Source organism: Diabrotica undecimpunctata, chromosome 8 (assembly GCF_040954645.1).
Source record: "Diabrotica undecimpunctata isolate CICGRU chromosome 8, icDiaUnde3, whole genome shotgun sequence".
NCBI lineage: Eukaryota > Metazoa > Arthropoda > Insecta > Coleoptera > Chrysomelidae > Diabrotica > Diabrotica undecimpunctata.
Window position 1 is genome coordinate 106,501,417 of NC_092810.1, and position 20,842 is coordinate 106,522,258.

The window sequence follows — 20,842 nt, forward strand, 5'->3', positions numbered from 1 at the left end:
ACACATTTAGTGAAGTCAATTGTTCAGTAAGTTCAAGATAGTCAGTCACAAGGTCCAGATGTTCAATATAATAAGTTCAATGAAGATTAATAAACAGTATAAAGATAATATTATTGAAGATTAAAAATTATGTTATGTAAAAATGGTAATTGGATAATGGAAGAAAGTATTAATTGAAAACTAAATTATATAATATATTTGGTGATTGGATATTGGTATATTGAAAAGAAGAATAAATATAAATGCTGTTAAGGAGAAACATATTTAAATTGGTGGAAGCTGATAATTGAAAAAAGTAATTTCACAAAAACAAGGATAACCGAGGCTGAGAACGAAGACATTGAGTGGTGATTAAAATCTTTATTTTGGAGAACATTTTCATTTAGGCATTCAGTGAAAGAAAGGTACACAATTTTGTTAATATAATTTAGTTAGTGTCATAATTATTTCAATTTTAAAGATAGTTTGTTTAAATTTTACATTGTCTATAGAATTTAATTAGTTTCATAAGAATTTTAATTTAAAGATAGTTTATTTTAAATTTTACATTGGTTATGTTAGATATATATGTGTGTTTCATAATAGATATAATAAAGATAATTTCAAAAAGTGCTTACAAACTAATTCTTTGAGAACCGCGATAAAAACCCTATATATAGATATATATATATATATATATATATATATATATATATATATATATATATATATATATATATATATATATATAATATAATTAATAACTGACAGATTTGTAGTAGCAACTCAACTTTTTAAATAGGGCTATACATATAACCTCATTTGCAAGGTTTCTTAGAAAATCACGTCGTTTTACGTTTTTCTCATTCTTATCGTTTGCATTGAAGATAACCATTGAATTAATGCCAGATATATTTAATATGGCATAGAATATAACCATTGGCCAACGCTTTGTGCTTCTTGAACAGTTTTAGTTAACACTGAGCTGGTCTATCATGTCGACTCCTATTTTTGTTGAATTGTATAAGGCGATAATTTCTGGTTTATCTTGATTACCTCTACTATAATCAATTGCATCATCATGATGTAGTGAGGATACAAGCAATACATTTTTATTTGTTTTAGGAATATGAGAAACTAGTGTAATATGTTGATTAAAACCAAATATACTTAAATTTATAGGATGCTTTGGTTTTATGAATTCAAACGGCAATTTTCTTTTATTCTTCCTAATGGTTCCCACTACTGTAATTTTCTTCTCATATAACTTGTTCACCAACTCGATACTTGTAAACCAGTTATCAATTGTTAGATTCCGGTCTGAATCATAAATAGGTTCACATAGCCGTTGAACAACATCACTAGGTCTGTTACTAACTTGAAAACGTCCTTCAGGTTGTTGGCCAACATATACCTCTAAATTAGCCGTACCTATAAAACATTTTAGCATCAGAGAGTGCAAAAATTTGTATGCCGTACTTGTTCGGTTTTTATGGGATATAGTGACGAAATCGACACTTACGCCTAAATTCTGGTAACATCTTATCGATGGTGACATTCGGAAAGACTGTATCCACTTCTACAATGAGTTAAAAAAGTGTCGAAAAAACTTCGTATAGGAGCCAACTTGTCTTCTTTTAGTTGGTTTTCACGAGTTGCTTTGTCATCGAATTGCATACACCGAAGGAGAAATTTAAATCGTGGTAGCGACATAATCAGGCGGAAAATTTCTATACTTGATCCATCAGTGTTCCCAAACTCATCTGTACTCACACGATTACCTTTCAGACAGAGTTAGGATTGATAACGGAAGATTTAAATGTGTGGCTAGACTTTAGATTGATCATAAAATTATCTGGATATGTGGATATAAAGGTGAAGATGTATGATTGTGAATGGTTTAAGAGGAGAAAGTAAAATAATCTGCTCTAAATTTAGTTGTGTCGAAAAGGAGCATAGAGAATATTAGACATAGGGATCAGACTTGAAGGTTAGATTCCTAGAATGAAGTGGGGAAACATGGAAAGTAAGATATATTGAAAAAGAGGTTTGTAGTGGACTAGGAAAGATGAGTAAGTGACAAAAAGAATGATTATTGTAATTAGAAGTAAATTTCGATCTTTATATAAGTCTAGTTTGAGAAAGTTTTTTTGGGGGATATTATGAATAAGTGATACGTCTTCTGGGTTAATGAGGGTGTGGTTATGTTTTGTTAGATGTTGAGAGAAGGTGGAAGTATTTTCTCTTTTTGTGTGCTCTAGATAGCGTAAAGACAATGATCTACATGTTCTTCCTATGTAGGTGGCATCACAATCTCAACATTTTCACTACGGTTCATATAATTGATGGGGTCTTTGGAATTAGATATACACTTACCTAAATTATTGGGCACCTTAAAAGAAACGTGGATGTTTTCTCAACATTTCTCAACATCACAATCTCAACATTTTCACTACGGTTCATATAATTGATGGGTTCTTTGGAATTAGATATACACTGACCCAAATTATTGGGTACTTTAAAAGAAACGTGGATGTTTTCAACCGAACGTTTGATGATATTTCGAATATCTTCAGAAAGACTCTCGTGATGGTATGGAAGTGAAACGTAATTGGGTTTAGTGGTAAGATCTCTGGGGAACGCTGTCTCCTGCAGAGTTTTGTGATGTATTCCGATTGGGTATTTTAATTATATATCTTTTATAAAGGATTAGGCCAGCTACAGGAACTTAGGTTCCTTGTAAATTTTAAGTATTTTCGATAGATTTTTACTTATTTTGAATCAAATATAGTAAAAATAACAAAAAATTTGTCTCTGTAACCACAATTTTTTTTTTTAATTATTTATTTTAAATTGTTCCAAACTTTTAATTTACATTACTAATGATTAAATAAAGTACTCTTAAGGTAGAAATAGTAAGGGTAGTACTATTTATTTTTACAAAAAAAATAGGATTTGACCCTATTTTCGTCAATACTTCCTTGGTTTATATTCTAGAGAGTTTTAAAAAGTCTGATTTAATCTTTTTTCTTCTTCTTCTTTAGTGCCTTATCCGGTCCGGATGTTGGCGATCATCAAGGCTATCATGGTTTTGTTGACTGCTCTGCGAAACAACTCCGCTGAGGTCATCCCAAACCATTGTCGGAGATTTTTCAACCACGAGATACCACGGCGTTCCGGTCCTCTTCTGCCAAATACTTTACCGTGCATAACCAGTTGAAGAATTCGATATTTTTCTTCGTTCCGCATCACGTGGCCGAGGTACTCAAGCTTACGTTGTTTAATTAAATTAAGCACTTCTTTTTCTTTTGTCGTGCGCTGTAGGACCTCAACGTTGGTGACATGGTCCACATAAGATATTTTTAGTATCCTTCTGTATATCCACACCTCGAAGGCTTCGATTCGTTTTTCAGTGGCTTGCGTCAGTGTCCAGGCTTCAACTTCATATAGTAACACTGGAAGAACGTAGCACCTCACTATCCGCATCTTGGTTCCCAAACTGAGATCACTGCAGCACAGCAAGGATCTCAACTAAATAAATGTAGACAGTGCCATTTCAATTCTGGATCTAATCTCTTGAGCCGAATTGCATTTCACCGACATTTTCTTCTGGCATGTATGATTTTAAGAAAAATTTTAAGTGCATGAATCATAAGACTGATAGTTCGGAAATCTTCGCACGTTTTCGCAGATCGTTTTTTTTGGTAGCGTTACAAATGTTGACAATAGCCATTCCTCTGGGATATAACCTGAATCGTATATGGCGTTGAACAGTTCAGTTAACTCCTTCGTGCTCACTTCACTCATCACCTTAATAAGTTCAACATGTATTTCGTCCGGGCCTGTAGCCTTACCATTCTTAGACTGTTTTAAAGCAGCCTTTACCTTGCTTTCTAGAATTGACGGCCCTGTCATGCAATTTATTTCCGGAAGGTTGCCTCGGTCGTCCCAGAAAAGTTCTTCGATATATATTTTCCAGGTAACCAACTTCTCATTCACTGTCATCGCTAGATTACCGTCTTTATTTATGAGGAGGTGTGTGTTTCTCCTCTTGTATTGACCAGTGGCTTCACAAATCCTTCGGTGGATATTTATATGATCGTGTTTCTCTTGGAGCTCCTCGATTAGTTTACATTTTTCTTGCATCCATGTCTCCTTGGCTCTTCGTATTTCTTTTTTAATTGTCTGGTTGGTTTCTTGGTATTTCTTCGCGTCCCTGTTTTTCATTAATCTTCTTTGTTCCATCATCTGCAGAATGTCATCAGTCATGCATTCTTTATTTTTTACTCTTTTTTTCTTTTCCAGATGTTCTTTTCCCGCATTTAGCATGACGTCTTTAATATAACTCCATTTTTGTTCTACACTCTGTTCTTGTTGTTGAGCCGTTTCTAGTTTTTGTCTCATTGTATCTCTCACGTTCTGACGAACTACGGGGTCTTTTAGAGTGTCATAATTTAGGTTCTGTTTAGGTTTATTTTTGATAAGTTTCTTTTTTCTAGTGCTCTAAAAAAAGACCGATGGATTTTTCCCAAAAAATTTCCGTTTTCCAGTTTTTGTAAGCTGAATTTTTAAATTTTTTTGTTACACACTTAATTTTTACTTTCAATGTATAATAACTCTTTTTGTTTTTGTTGTTATTTTTTATTCTTAAGAAAAGATTTTTACTTTTTAACCTATCTGATTTTAATAAAGCTATTTTCTTGTTTGAGCCAAATAATATCTGCGTTATTATCAAATATAATAAAAAATATTCTTCCCAATAAAATCAAATATGTGCTATTCATTTGAACTCGAATTTATGCGAATACAAATATTTATGGAAAAATATTCACCCACGTTTCATTTACATAAAACTCGAAAACTGATAGTTTTAGATTACAAAACACTAGGATACATGATAAATGTTTGTATCAAGTTTATTATTAGTAAAGTTTAATTATCATTAGTAATTAAGAAGACTACATAAGAATATATTTAAAATATCTAATTCAATAAAAAGAAAGGGATTTAATTAAATATTCTATACCGTTTTTTACTTTCTTGTTACAGTAAAGTTTTACGTCGACTTTGCGTTTAAAATTTGTTCTTTTTTTTTAAGCGATTGGGATTCTTATAATTAATCAAAATTTTAAGATCTGGTATTTATATTTATTTTAATTTTAAAATCTGATGTGTAAACTAATATTTTATATTGCTTATTAATTTTTTCTGCTTAGCCCGAACTAGTACGTTGTTAGCCGACAGTTTTTTTTACCGTGGTATTAATGTTGTTAATACGAAAAAATAAATACCATGAAGTTAGCTGAAAAATTTAAAGTAGGTAAGATTGAAGTGAACAAATTACTATACAATAATAAAAAGGTCAGAAATTTGTTTCAAGAAGGTATAATCGCTGACCAAAATAGAAAACTTTCTAAAACTGAGGGACTTGCTGAGGATCAAGCGGTGTTTAATTGGTTTCTTAAGTCTCAATATCTAAACTTACCAATATATGGGCCTATAATTTAAGCCAAAGCCCTCAAAGTTGCGCAATGCTTTGAACTTAGTGACTTCAAGGTGTCAAATAGTTGGTTAGAAAGATTTCGTCGTCACGGCAGTTTTTTTTGTGTTTTGTTAAATAAAAGGCTCAACATTTATTTTTAACATATCATTATCATTTTTCTCGTGACATCACGTAAATGTCTCACCGTCTTTCCGAAAAAATCGGTCTATAGAGACGGCGAGACATCAATGTGATGTCACACTTTCCGAGTTTCGACCAGTTGGTTGTTTGTTTCTTATTTAATTTCCTACACATATTTCATCATTCTACGTCGAAACATCAACAGAGCAGCATGGCTAACGATGACTATGAACAACAGCAACGTAGGTTGCAAATAAAAAGATTTTTTGGTGTAATTATTTGGATGGGTCTAGTACACCTACCACGTCTAAAAGCTTATTGGAGCACTAAATTTTTATACGCCAATAAGGTAAAAAAACTCATGGCAAGAAACAGATTCGCATAACTGCTTTAAATGTGGCACTTTAATAACGAGGATGTGAGCTTTGCCAATGACAAACTTAAAAAGTTGAGCCCACTAATCAGAAAGTTAATAGAAAGATTTCAGTATGTTTTTGTACCAGGACCTGATATATTTATATTGTCAAAACTATTGTTCCTTTCAGAGGCTGTTTAAAATTTAAGCATTACATTAAAACCAAATAGAACAAATTTGGAATTAAATTGTACAAAATTTGTACAACTGCTGGATATACCTATACTCTACAAGTGTTTTGTGGAACCAATGGTATCGGTATTGCAACAGCAAATGTAGTTAGGAGTTTGATGGATAATCTTTTGAACAAGGGACGAACCCTCCATACAGATAATATATTATACAGTGTGTATCTAGCATCTCAATTACTAGACAGAAAAACGCATCTTTTTGCAACTGTAAGGACAAGCAGAAAACTGAATGCGACAGAAGTAATGAAAAAAAAAATAAAAAGACATGAAATATTTGCCCAGGAAAGTAATACTGACGTCATCATCATCATTTTGGCTTTACAACCCTGTGTGGGTCCTAACCTCCCCAAGAATTTTTCTCCAGTCGTCCCTATCCATCGCCTTCCTCCGCCAAGCACGAATTTCCATATTTCTCATGTCTTCATCGATGTTATCTAGGAATCTTGTTCTGGGTCTTCCTCTTCTTCTTTGACCAATAGGTCTATCAAGGAGCGTTTTTCTAGCTGGGTCGGTTTGCTCCATCCGCATTACATGGCCTACCCACCTCAGACGTCCTATCTTTATGTGTTTTACGATATCTGGTTCCTGGTATATCCTATAGAGTTCGAAATTGTATCGTCTTCTCCAGACACCATTTTCATTTACTGCTCCATAGATGCGCCTTAGTATTTTTCTTTCGAAACATCCTAACATGCTTTCATTGCTTTTTGTTAAAGTCCAGGTTTCTGAACCATATGTTAGGACTAGGCGTATTATTGTTTTGTAGAGTTTTACTTTTGTATTTCTTGATATAACTGTAGATTTAAAAAGGAGATTAAGCCCAAAATAGCATCTATTAGCCGTGCAAATTCTGCGGTTTATGTCTGCGTTAGTGTCATTTTCAGTATTGACGAGCGTTTCCAGGTATACAAATTCGTTAACTGCTTCGATGACGTCATTTTCTATAACAAGTGGCCGTAGTGTTTGTGGTTGCGTACCTATTTTCATGTATTTTGTTTTATTGGTGTTTATTATTAAACCCATTTTTGTAGCCGCTTCCTTTAATGCTACGTACGCCTCTCGTGCTGCGTTTTCCGTTCTCCCAACAATATTGATATCATCAGCATATGCTAAAATTTGCACAGATTTGTTATATATTGAACCGGTAGCTGTTATTTGTGACGTACGTATTACTTTTTCCAGAGCTAGATTGAATAGTATACAGGAGAGTGGGGCTCCCTGGCGTAGCCCGTTATTTGTTTTAAAAGATTCAGAGAGTTCCCCCTGGATTCGTACTTTGCATTCAACTTTTTCAAGGGTTAGTTTGGTTAAACTTACCAACTGATTTGGTACTCCTAGGTCTATCATTGCTCTAAACAATTCTCTTCTATTTACAGAGTCGTAAGCTGCCTTGTAGTCTATAAATATGTGGTGCGTATCTACACCGTATTCCAGTGTTTTCTCTAGAATTTGTCTTAGGGTTGAAATCTGATGAATTGTTGATTTACCACCTCTGAAACCAGCCTGGTATTGTCCTATTATTCGCTCTGCATATGGTGCCATACGATGACATAGTATATTGGAGAATATTTTATACGCTGCATTTAGGAGCGTAATTCCTCGATGGTTAGAGCATTCAAAGATATCTCCCTTTTTGTGTATGGTGCAAAGTACTCCAATATTCCAATCATTGGAAAGGGACTTCTGTATCCATATTACTTTTATGAGCTGCTGTAGCGCTATTATGATGTCGTGGCCACCTTCTTTATATAATTCCGCTGGGAGATTATCTATTCCGGGTGATTTGTTTCTGGCTAGTTTGTTTACAGCGTCTTTAACTTCCAGGATCGTTGGTGGATCCTCCTCCCTCTCATCTGCTCCGCTTACCTCGCAGCTTTCGTCTTCCGGGTTTTCTTCTTCCCCTATATTAAGTATCTGGTTAAAATATTCCATCCATCGGTTTAGTACGTCTGTTCTTGTTGTTAAGAGATCGCCATTTAAACTTCTACATTGATTTGTGTTTGCCTTAAATTATTTTCTGTTGATGTTAACTTTCTTATAGAATGTTCTGAATTCTTTCTCTCTGTTGAGGTTTTCTATATATTGAAGTTCCTTTTTTAAGTGGTTTCGTTTCTTCATTCTGTGTATTTTCTTTTCTTCTCTTCTCTTTGTCTGGTAATTCTCTATACTTGTTCTAGTTCGGCGGGTAAGCATTTTTGCATAGGCTTCATTTTTTTTCTGTGTTGCGTCTTTGCATTCATCGTCAAATCAGTGATTTTTTCGGGTACAAGTTTCTGTTCTGACGTCGTTATGATAAAATGGAAAGATACCAGAGATGTAATGCTGTTGACCATGAAACATAACGATGAGATAGTTGTAATGAAACATTGTGGAAAAGAGATCGAAAAACCAAAAGCCATTGCAGGTTATAACAAAGCCAAAGCTCATATTGATCTTTCGGATCAACTGAAAGCATATTCATATTCTCTTAGAAAAGATACTTAATGGTATCGGAAGTAAACAATCGAGCTAATTTAGGTTCTGCTTTAGTGAATGCATACTTGTGTTTTACGAAAATAATAAAAAATAAAATGCAGATTACTGAATTCAGAGAGCATCTTACCTTGATACTTTTAGGTGTAACTCATAAGCTTGTATAAGGCAAAAACATCCAAAATGATGAGCAGCATGTATTACAAAAGCATGCTAAAGGTCGATATGTTGTGTTCTACGCTTTAAAGAAAAGCTTTAGGACGGCAAAAAGTACAAAGCAAAACTCCAAGAACTAAGTAGCAATGCGCATCTTGTAAGAAGAGTTTTTGTGGTTCGTGTTTTTTTGAAACGCATTCTGCTACAAAATCAAAGTAATGCGAGTTTTTTTTACATTTATGTAAAAGTAGGTACATATATGTTTATATTTGTAAACAAGTTTATGCTACTAAATGTTTTGTTTACTTTCTATCCATTTTATTTTTAAATACAATATCTTCTTATTGATTACAACTAGTTGACTAGACATATTTAATGTATCTAAATATTCCAGACCAGTTCATATTAGATGTATCATCTCATCTATCAGTGGACCACACCGTCTTATTGTCTGTTTGACATAAGAGGTCTATTGGTGTCACGCCGGCCTAAGTTTACCGGACAGTGAGACATTGCATTGATGTCTCACCATTGATTTTTTTCTTAAAAACCCTTTATTCTAAAATAAAACATAAATGTTGTTACAGGATAATTATTTCTTACTCTTAGCCTGGCACTTTAACTTTGGTTTTGACACACATAACATAATTGAGCTCGTTGTTCTAAACAGTATTGTTTGTGGCATAACAAACAAGAAGAACTCGTTTTTCTATCCTTTCCACGAAGACAAAAGCAGCATCTAACCATTTTAGACAAACTAACATCAAAATTATCTCTTTATGTACATTAACTTCTAATGTTTCGCTAATTTTTACACGAAGGGTTGTTGGCTAATTGGTAACTTGTAGTCTTTCCCTTAAGTGCGGTTCAATTAATGCAGTTTAAAGTTAAAAATGTTTCTCTATGGTATTTTCGGTCATCTTTCCATTGGGGATTTGCAAGTGAAAATATAACCATAGCATTTATTCCGGTATCATCCAACATATTGAAAAACATTCTGAGAGGCCTATTTTAAATTTTTATTTATTTAATAATTTTAATTTTAACTATAAACCTAAACATTTTAATACAAAAAAAAATAACATTAAAATTTAACTGAAAATGAAAATAAATCTTTTTTCCTCTTTTAATCCTACCTCTAATTTAAATTTGCCAATAAATTAATTAAGAACAATATTAGGAATAATTATAATTATATCAACATTTTGATTAATTCCATCTCGATATAATAATTACGGGAATTCGTGTAAGAGTGACTCTGTTTCATTGTAGGAATGTACAAGGTTTGGTTTTCCGGTCAAGGTATTAAGTGATGAATCAGGATGCAAAGTTGATAAAAGTAGTACCACTTTATTTTTTCGCAACGTTTTAAGGATTGTTAGCTGATACTGTTCCAACATTTGTTTACTTAGAGGTATTGACGTGAACCAGTTATCCATTGTTATGTTACGGTGAGTACCGTGTATTGGTTCGGACAGTTTTTTGACATAATATGTAGGAACTGACTTATTATTCTCAACATCAACTTTTCCAACGTATGGAATGGCATTCAGCATATAAAATGTCTTCGAATCATTTATCATCATTAGTTTCATTCCATATTTATCAGGTTTGCTGGCCATGTAAATTCGGAATGAACATTTTCCACGAAAACTCACGAGACTCATCAACTGTACAGTGTACAGTTCTTATAGGGCGTGTAGTATAGCTTGCAATTATTTATAAAAATGTCCCATGTTTAGCGAATATGCGTAAACTTGTCAACCAATTTTCTAGCATTTCTCTCTGTTTTGTCGTCGAACCTCAAGCAAAAAGCTAAGAACTGAAATCTTTGTTGGAGCATGGTTGCCCGAAATAACCCATTGCCATATTTTATTGACCAAAGCTCATCTTAATTACAATTTAAGACTCGTAATGCACCAGCGAGATACAGCAAACCAATAAATGCTTTGACTCCTGTGTTATTGATTATTTTTTTGTAACTCTGCGGCAAGCCACTCTGACACTTCCTAAAAATTTCTTGATTTATATGCAGCACAATAATGTCTATAACCTCTTGAGAAAAAAGTGAATTCCAAGCTTCAACAGAGCTACTAACATTTCTTGCTTCATTACCAGGCAAATGTTAAACGATGTTATCCCTTCTTGCGCGTCCTTGTCGTGCTTTTGCCTGTGTTGTCCTACGATGACCATTTTTTCCCAGTATACTGGCGATATTTCTTTGCGAGGTATTGGGTACTGTTTGTTCTTCTTCATTATCGTCGTCACTTTGTTGTTCGTTATCAGTGTCCGACTAATGTTCAGGTATATAATCATCGTCTTCATCTGATTAGTCTCCAAGGTCATCTTCGATGGTCTCCAGTTCATCTTCATTCACCCACAGGTTTTCAGCTTCCCATTCTAATTCTTTTGTTGTCAGTTGACGCTGATATTTTTTCTTAGAATCTACCATCCCAGCAAATAACAAAAACCACCTCATAATTTTAATACCCTTTCAAGCACTTCCTCTATGCTGACGATCTTGCAATATGTGCTCAAGGAAACAGTTTTGAAGAAGTAGAGGAGAAACTCGAAACTACCTTAAAAACAATGACACCGTACTACCTGCATAAATCCCTGAGACCCAATCTCTCTAAAACCCCAGTCTGCGATTTCCACCTTCGCGCAAAGGAAGCCAAACAAAAACTCCAGATTTTGTAAAATGGTAATACATTAGTAGAACACACAAACCAACCTATATATCTTTAAGTAACTCTGGACCAGTCCCTCACCTACAGACAACATTGCAAAAAAACAAGAGGCAAAGTAACAACTAGGAACAACATACTCAGAAAAGTAACGGAAAATAAATGGGGTGCACGTCCTGGCGTTTTAAGAACAACGGCACATGCACTGTGTTTCTCAACTGCTGAATATGCGTGCCCCGTTTGGGGCAGATCTGCCCACGTCAAACAAGTTGATACTGCGCTAAATAAGACATGCAGGATAGTAACGGGGTGCATGAAACCAACGCCACTCTTAAATCTATATAAAGCAGCGGGTGTTGCAGAACCCTCAACACGCAGAAGCGTTGCAGAGCACATAGAGAAAATTAAACAGATCGCGGACGAGCGGCATGCCCTATATAAAGCTCGAACGCCACTAAAATGACTAAAATCAGTAAAATCTTTCTTGGAACAGTGCAGGATGAACCGCCTGAGTATTCTCCTCTCCCCCAGGTTCAATGGACGGACAAGTTCATATACTTTAAAACGTGGGAAACTATGAATATGATAAGAACAGGGGTCGCTCCAGTAAAATCAAACATGGCAAAATAGGAAAAAATAGACCAAGATGATGTGAACTGTGACTGTGGAGAAACACAGAATATTTAACATCTTCTAAAATGCAGAAACTGTTCTCATTGATGTACTTTCGAAGATTTGTGATCCGCCAACAACAATGGAACCGACGTAGCCCGATACAGGGACGAAATTTTATGAATGACCGTACACGATAAAGTAAAGTAAGTATTAAAAATTAAAAAACTAAATATGAAGCGTTTATGATATGGTGCTATAGAATGTGCAGAATATCTCGGAAGGAGGGGCGAATATAGAAGTGTTACACAAACTCAGTAAAAAATGCAATACTATAAAAACTGCCTATAAAAACTACTAATACTAGAAAATTTTAATATTTAAGTCATATCGTGCGAGGTAAGACATTAGGCAAGGAAACGAATCCAATTTTCCGAAGGAAGATGAATAGCTGTGAAACTTCTTGAATTTGATTCGGGAAAGTGTCAGGTAAGATTTTGAATAAAAGTGCATAAGAAACATGCATTAACAAATTGGTGTGTTAATTTAATTCTAAATCAGTCGACAGTCATGACCCGTGGGTTTTCGAAATAGATGAATACACATCTGATAACGACTACGGTCCTCAAGCTACTTGGTGCCCAGAATGAGTCTCGTCTCCTAGAGTTTTATGTTATTCTTATTTGTAATCAGTCGAAAGTTATTACTTGGGGATTTTCGAGATGGCGGAATACGAATTATAATGGCGATGATCCTCTAGCTACATGGAGCCTAGTGTAAACCTCGTCTCCTGGAATTTTATGATAATTTTATTCGAAATCAGTCAAAAGTCATTATTTGGCGGTCTTTGGGGTTGCTGAATACAAATATTACAACGGCGATGATCTCCAAGGTCTTTGGTGCTCAGCGTTCTGGACCTCATCTCCTGAAGTTTTTTGTTAATTTTTTATTTGACATTTTTATGAAAGCGTGATATCAAATAGTTAAAATATGATTTCTTGAATATAAGTACAAAAAAATTTATAACTTAGTAAAAATGATGACTTAGAAATACTCGTATCATTCAAATTTATTTCTTCCTTACCTTCTTCTGATAATTAATTTTCTTCATAGTAAGTTCTACATACTCGTGTAACTTTCACCCAGCACAATTTTTACGTGCCAAATTGAAACTTAAGCCATTTTTTCTACATCCAGATTTTTATATAAAAACAGTGATTTTCATAAAAATGTGAAATGTAGCAAGGAGAAAACAACGCACTTAAACTATTTTACTTAAAGATAATCTGTGTACTAGCACGTGTAGGAGAATAAGTATAAGAGCTCATGTGAAAGTAAAAGACGGACGCAGCTACAGGGAAGATTATAATTTGTATCAACTGGCACTATATTAGTGCTACCAACTACTTAAAAGCGATAATTTTTTGATTATTTATATTAAGTAACATGAGGTTTTCTACCTATAGGACCTTGAAAATCATCGAGTAATGATTGTCGACCGATTTAAAATTAAATTAATATAAAATTAATTATTAATTAATTATTAATTAATTACTTAAAAACCATCAAGTAATGATTTTTGACTGATTTCGAATGAAAATAACATAAAACTTTAGTAGACAAAGTCCTACCTCCACCAGATAGCTCTAGAACTATCACCGTCATAATATTTGTATTTAGCAGCCTTAAAACTTCCCGAGTAATGACTTGCGACTGATTTATAATAAAAATAATATAAAACTCCAGAAGGAGAAGTCCATCATGTGCACCAGGTAGCTCGAGGACCATCGTTCTTATTACATTCCTATTCAATTCTCTATAAAACCCCCGAGTAATGACTGTCAACTAATTTAGAATGAAATTAACATACTTCAGGAGACGAAATCTATTCTTGGCACCAAGTAGCTCGAGGACCATCGTTCTTATTACATTCCTATTCAATTATCTATAAAACCCCCGAGTAATGACTGTCAACTAATTTAGAATGAAATTAACATACTCCAGGAGACGAAATCTATTCTTAACACCATGTAGCTGAGGACTATCGTCATCATCACATTCGTATTCAGCAACCTCGAAAACCAATCTCGAATCGAATGCAACAAGTTGCACAACGATTCATCTTGCTGTGGAAAATTGGTAGGTTTAGTGCTTGTTAGTGCTTCCTTCACTCGCCTACATGTGCATTCTTTATGTTAACTGAACTATGACAGAGAACACATATGGAAGTAAAAACCCAAAAAGACGAAGAATGCCATGGCTGTGAATGATTTAGTTCATTAGAGTCATATTAACATAATAAGGCTGAAATAGCAATATTGTTTTTTTTAACTCACCTTAATTTCTGTATTTAAAAGAATTTATTATTAATTTAGTTTTTATACTGTTATAAACTCTATAATATAGAATATGCATAATAGGCAACCTTGAGTTACGTGTATCTCGTAGGTCAATGTATGGATTACAATGAGATAAGATAAAGAATTTTAAAAACCAAAATCATCAATGTTGTTTACATTTAAATCGTTCTTATTTAGTTAGATACATGATATAATTATAGTAATAGTTTGTTAATGTTATTAAACACAAAGATTTAGGTGAGTATTTGATTTATATTTTGGCTGTTGATTTCTATTTTATATCAAAGACACTGGAACAACTTACTGGTTATATCTATATACTTATCTATATACTGTCTTTAAACTTTTGTTACCAATTATGATTTCGTACAAAAAGCAAATTGTACTGTTTTTGATTTGTTTTTAGGTTTTTGTTTGTTTTTGATTTAGGTGAGTATTTGAATTATATTTTGGCTGTTGATTTCTATTTTATATCAAAGACACTGGAACAACTTACTGGTTATATCTATATACTTATCTATATACTGTCTTTAAACTTTTGTTACCAATTATGATTTCGTACAAAAAGCAAATTGTACTGTTTTTGATTTGTTTTTCACTTCTGTCTCATTCCTCACTTCTTTTAAATACAATTTTGCGTTTTTGTTTAGTAAGGTCTTTTTCCTCTATTATTTCTAGTCTTCGTCTCTTTTTTCATCGGTCAGAGAGTAATAGTTTTTTGGTTTTTATCTAATTATCGTTAGTTACTTTTTTCATTATCTAGTTTACCTTGTCTAAAAGACAATCCTGTTTTATGGGCACATTTTCTGTAATCGGATCTACTTATTTTGATCTATTTCAAATCAACTTCACATAGTAGGTAAATCAAGTTATATTTTGTTTGTTTGCAACTGGCAGCTCATTATAAACGCAAATCTTTACCAATCTGCAAACAGCAAGTTTGGTCAATCTGAAAACACTCAAAATAATATACCATCTCCTAATGAAATGTAGTTTTAGATATAATTTTTCAAAGAGTCGACTTGCTTCCCATAGAAATAACAATACAAACCCATAGATTATAATATTACCGAATAGTTACGAAAATCACGGGTCAATGTTCTTATTGATATGTATATATATATATATATATATATATATATATATATATATATATATATATATATATATATATATATATATATATGTAAATATATATATATATATATATATATATATATATATATATAAATTATGAATTTCCATCTCTGAATGACTATAGATTATTGACAAAGTTCTTCAATGTTATTATCAGCAGTCCATAGTATTTCCTCTTCTTTATTTACGTGGCTTACAGCATTGGTCCAGTTATCTTTCGTTATGTTTTTTATGGGATATAATAATAAAAGTTGCTTAACATCCTTCAATTTTGTATCAAACGTTGTATTTTGTCTGGCCAGACAAACCTTTACCTTTTACTTAAGCCTATATTTATTGATATTCCTGTGGTTTTTAGTATTTTGTCAAGGATATATTTTTTATTTTTATTTATATTGCCTAATAATTCCGTTTTAAGCATGGTATGATCATACGGTATTTTTTGCGTTGGAGCAAGTCAATTATATCTTATGTTTTTTTATGAGACCGTCTGTAACTTTTCCACTAATTTTGACTGTTAGCTGGCGTTATTGAACACAACGACAGCATTATTTGGTAGAAAGTTTAATACCTGAGAAAATATTCCTCAAAAACATCGGAGTTCATTTGTTCGTGGTAATCTTTAGTGTATTTTGAAAGAAACTTAAATAAATTATTCTCCTTAAAACCATGATCGCTACCATTGTGCCTGATTAATAATCGTCGACCCTTTCCTGCAATTTATTTAAACCAGTAGAATATCCTTCTAGAAGGGCTTGTCGAGAACTTGTAATATTTTATCCACATTTTTTTAAAATGGTATGATTTTCGCTTAGCCAGGTTTTATCTAAATGGTCAATGTATTTTTCTTGTAATCTACATATTTTTTTTTGTTCTTAAGTATCGCCTCCGCTAACAAATAACCTCTTTTTTATCGGGCACTATGGGTTTTTTCTTTGACTTTTAAAGCAAAAACCAGTTTTTTTAAGTAATTTCCATATATAAATAAATATATTTCGGCCAAACTGAAGAAAATCGTAGGAATCTCCTTGTATAGAACAAATGAACGTCTCTCCTAAAGACGCTTTTATAAAAGTTATCAATTTCCATTGGTTATTTTCCGTCATATCTATTTGGCTTAGTAATATTTCCTTGTGTTCTTCCGCTTAAAAGTATCTAAATGGTTCTTTTACTATCATACCGGAGCACATAGTCACTACATGATTAACCGTTGATAAAGGTTATTGATGAACAAGGGAGCTATGAATTTTTAACAGTTTTTTCTCTCAGAGAATACGAGCCGTTTTTAGGTTTAGCAACAATGTTGCTATAACAAACGATGTCATTAAAATGACAAACGATGTCATTTTAGCACATTACTATTTTAATGGGAATAAGCCGCAATTGAAGTTTAAAATAAGTTTATTGACGTTTTAATTTCCACTGCGGAAATCGTTCTCTAAATACAAACATTATTAAATTAATCACAATTTGTTTTTTGTTACTTGGTGAGAAATTCTTATATATATTCAGGGATTCTACAGTATTCACTGCCTTCCCTCGCTAAACCGTTTCCATCTCTCTCTGTTGTTCCATTCTCCATCGTTTAGGCCTCTCTTACTCATGGCGTCGTCTACTTCGTTCCTCCAGGATTTTCGGGGCCGTCCTCTTTTCCTAATTCCTATGGGGCTCCATTCGGTTATTCTCTTTATCCATCTGCTGTCGCAAGTTTTTCTTACATGTCCATACCACTTTAGTCTTTTTTGTTCTATATATTTTAATATGTCTGTTTCTATTGATGTTCTTTGCATCTTCGAAGGCATTCCATCTCTGTTGCTACTATCTTACTGCTGTTTTTCTTGTTTATGATCCAATTTTCAGCCCCATATGTCATAATACTTCGCACTAAGGTTTTATAAATCTGCGTTTTTGTCTTCATATTTAGGTCTCTATCCCACCATACTGAGATAAGTTGTCGGATTGCTGTTCTTGATTGTTCTAATCTTTGTGTAATTTCTTCCTCTGTTGTTGCCTTTTTCATGATTATAAACCCCAAGTATTTGAATTTATTCTTTCCTTTGATTGTTACGTTGTCATCAATCTGTAGATCTTCTAGGTCTTCTATACTTGTAGATAGGTACTCTGTTTTCGCGAGGTTAATATCTAGGCCAGCCTTGTTATATTCTTCTTGTAGTTTTTTCATCATGTAGCTGAGGTCGTCTTGGTCTTGTGCAATCACTACTTGATCGTCTGCAAAGCTTAACGTATATAGGTATTCGTTCCGTACCGGTACTCCCATGCCTTCACATTTTCTTTTCCATGTCAAGGCTTTCTCTAAGTATATTTTGAATAGGATTGGAGATGTGGAACAACAATGCAGGAGCCCTTTTGTTGTTATGAAATCTTCCATGATTCTTGTTCCCATTTTGATGGACACTTTATTTTCTTCATACAGAGCTTTTGTAGCTTCTATGAGTTCCGTCTGTATTTCTAATTTGTACATTGACTCCCATAGTTCTGACCTTGGTACAGAGTCATACGCTTTTCTCAGGTCCACAAATGCCAAATGTATATCTCTATTTTTTGCTTTTATCTTTTCCAACAGTTCCAGTGTGTATATGTGGTCTATGCATGATCTTCCTGCCTTGAAGCGTGCCTGATCCTCCCCGATTTTGCCTTTTATCGCTTGCTTTATCTTTTCTCGCAGTATCTTCCCATATAATCTTTTTATTGATGATATTACGCTTATTCCTCTGTAGTTTTCATTTTAAAGGATATATTATGCTATTTTAGTAAAATTTTGTCACTATTCCATTTAATTTGCTGGTTTTTACTTTTATTATTAAAAAAACCAAATAGCAATCTTACATTGTTTATATAATGTTTATGAGTCAAAAATGACGTTAAAAATTTAGCACATTTTGTTTTTTATGTTCTACACACAAAAAAGGCATAAAAAGGCATTTTATTTATTAATCTGTCTGGTCTATATATTTATACGTCTATGGGGATAACATAAACGCATAACACACTAACTGAAACGCATTGGTTAGGAGAGGGTTATTTTAGAACACATAATGGCAATACTGTTTACTTTTCTTGCAGTGAGATCCAAAACTATACAGCTGTTATCATTCTGGTATTAACAATATTACAAAGGTCTGTTGTCCAATTTAAAGCTGTAAGCGATAGGATAGTTATTCTTAAACTGGAAGGCAAACCACATAAACTCAATATCATACAAGTTTATGCGCCAAGCAGTACAGAAGATCGCATAACAGTAGAGAAATTTTACACATTTTAACTAAGAGCTAATATTAATATGCGGTGACTTTAACGCAAAATTCAGCAACACTACACAAAATGTCGATCTAAGGAATCTACTCGAAAAGTTTAGCATACCTAGGTCAGGGAAATGAAAGAGGAGACCATTTAATCACATTTGTTTTCAGAAATAATCATTCTATTATGAATACTCGATTTAAAAACCATGTACGCTGACTTTATAATAGGCGTTTTTTAAAGGTGTAAAACTTTGAAATGAAATAAAACACAGACGATTTTTTTAAATTGACATAAAATTGACTTTATTTAAAAGATAATCTTCTGGCATTATAATTTAAATATTATTTCTGGCGTATGACCGTCACGGCTGGTTATGATTATGACGTAGTCTAATCTAAAGGTACAATTTTAGATGACTTTTTCGAACATTTGTGACAGTATATCGGCAACAATGCTGCAAATGTTGTTCTCTAAGTGGTCAACCATTTTAGGCTTATCGGCGTGGAATAGCGACTTCACATATCCCCACGGAAAATAGTCTGGCGGTGTTAAATCGCACAATCTTGGAGGCCAATTCGTGGATCCAAAACGTAAAACTATGAGATTACCAAACGTTTCTTTCAATAAAACCACAGCTCCCGCACATCATGATTGTTCAATTGAGAAATAAAAAGATCAGTAATCATGTAATAATTTCACCATTTTACATGTCAGTTTTTCTGGATGTAACGGTGTCTCAACATACACTTAAAGATTATCTTCACTCTAAATACGTCAGTTTTTGATAAAATAGCCATTCAACCAAAAGTGAGCTCCATCGCTAAACAAAATTCGCTTATGAAAATCAGGATTAACGGCAATCTCGTTTTGGGCGTATTCACAGAATCTATGCCTTGGTAGGTGATCGTGTAGCTTCAATTCTTGCACGAGTTAGATTTTGTAAGCACGCAAACCAAGATCTTTTCGCAAAATCTTCCATAAAGTGAATGGACACATATACAACTGCTGTGCACTATGGCGGATAGACTGATTATGATATTCCTCTATGCTACGCTCTACGGCAACAACAATTTCTTCTGTACGCACTGTACGTCATCTCTGCGGATAAGGATAAGAAAACCCTTAAAATTATTGAGAATAGAAGACATTTTTGTCAAAGTAGAGAGAGAAAAAAGATTAAGAGACCTTTACAAAGAAATAAAACGAAGATGCACTGATAAATAACAATACTATCACAATCTATGCAAAGAAATTAAAAGCCACACTCAGAACAATCAGCCAAGAGATCTTTTTAAAAAAATACGATACATAACAAGAGACTTTAAAACAAGAACTTGGGCCGTTGAAGACCACAAAGGATTCTTGAGAACCAACAAAGAAGATATTAGCACAGACATGTAGATAATATTTCCTGGATCTATCTAAAGATTATTAACGCCAGGAACGTATTTACCAATCTCCTTAAGGAATCTTAAAATAAACCTAATATACCCGAGAATAAAATAAGAAATACCTTAAGCTACAGAAGAAGTCGGAATATAATTGCTTTACTCGCTTTGTAACAAAATACGGCGTTTCAAGAAATGGGATGAAATTTTTTCTACAAAGAAAAATATCCAAGAGCAAACTGGATTTGCCAATGGTAGAGGTACTCGGGAACATCTTCTGAACATAAAACAAATAATAGAAAAATCTAGGGAATTCAATGTCCCACTAAACATTTGTGTAGCATATTATGGGGAGAGAGCTTTTCAATGAAGAGAAGGATGGGAAAAAGACACATCTCAATAAATGTCCGAAAAATAAACTACCTACGTTTTGAAGACGACAAAGCTCTTGTAAATAGTCACGAACACTTCATTGATCTCATACGACTGGTTGAAAAGAAAAGTCAAATATTTGGTCTGTAGTTAAACATATTAAGCACAAACATCATCATAGTGTAT

General features: G+C 33.4%; 2 protein-coding genes across 2 annotated transcripts in view; one reads left to right on the top strand and one right to left on the bottom strand.

Annotated features, from left to right (window-relative positions):
- Positions 1-20,842, bottom strand: part of prom (prominin) — a 614,595-nt gene that overhangs the window by 522,821 nt on the left and 70,932 nt on the right. The gene's annotated exons all lie outside the window — the stretch shown is intronic.
- Daao2 (D-amino acid oxidase 2) overlaps positions 14,601-20,842 on the top strand; it is a 33,734-nt gene continuing 27,492 nt past the window's right edge. The window contains exon 1 of the mRNA XM_072540697.1: positions 14,601-14,732. The gene's annotated coding sequence lies outside the window, so the exon portion shown is untranslated. The remainder of the gene's footprint in view (positions 14,733-20,842) is intronic.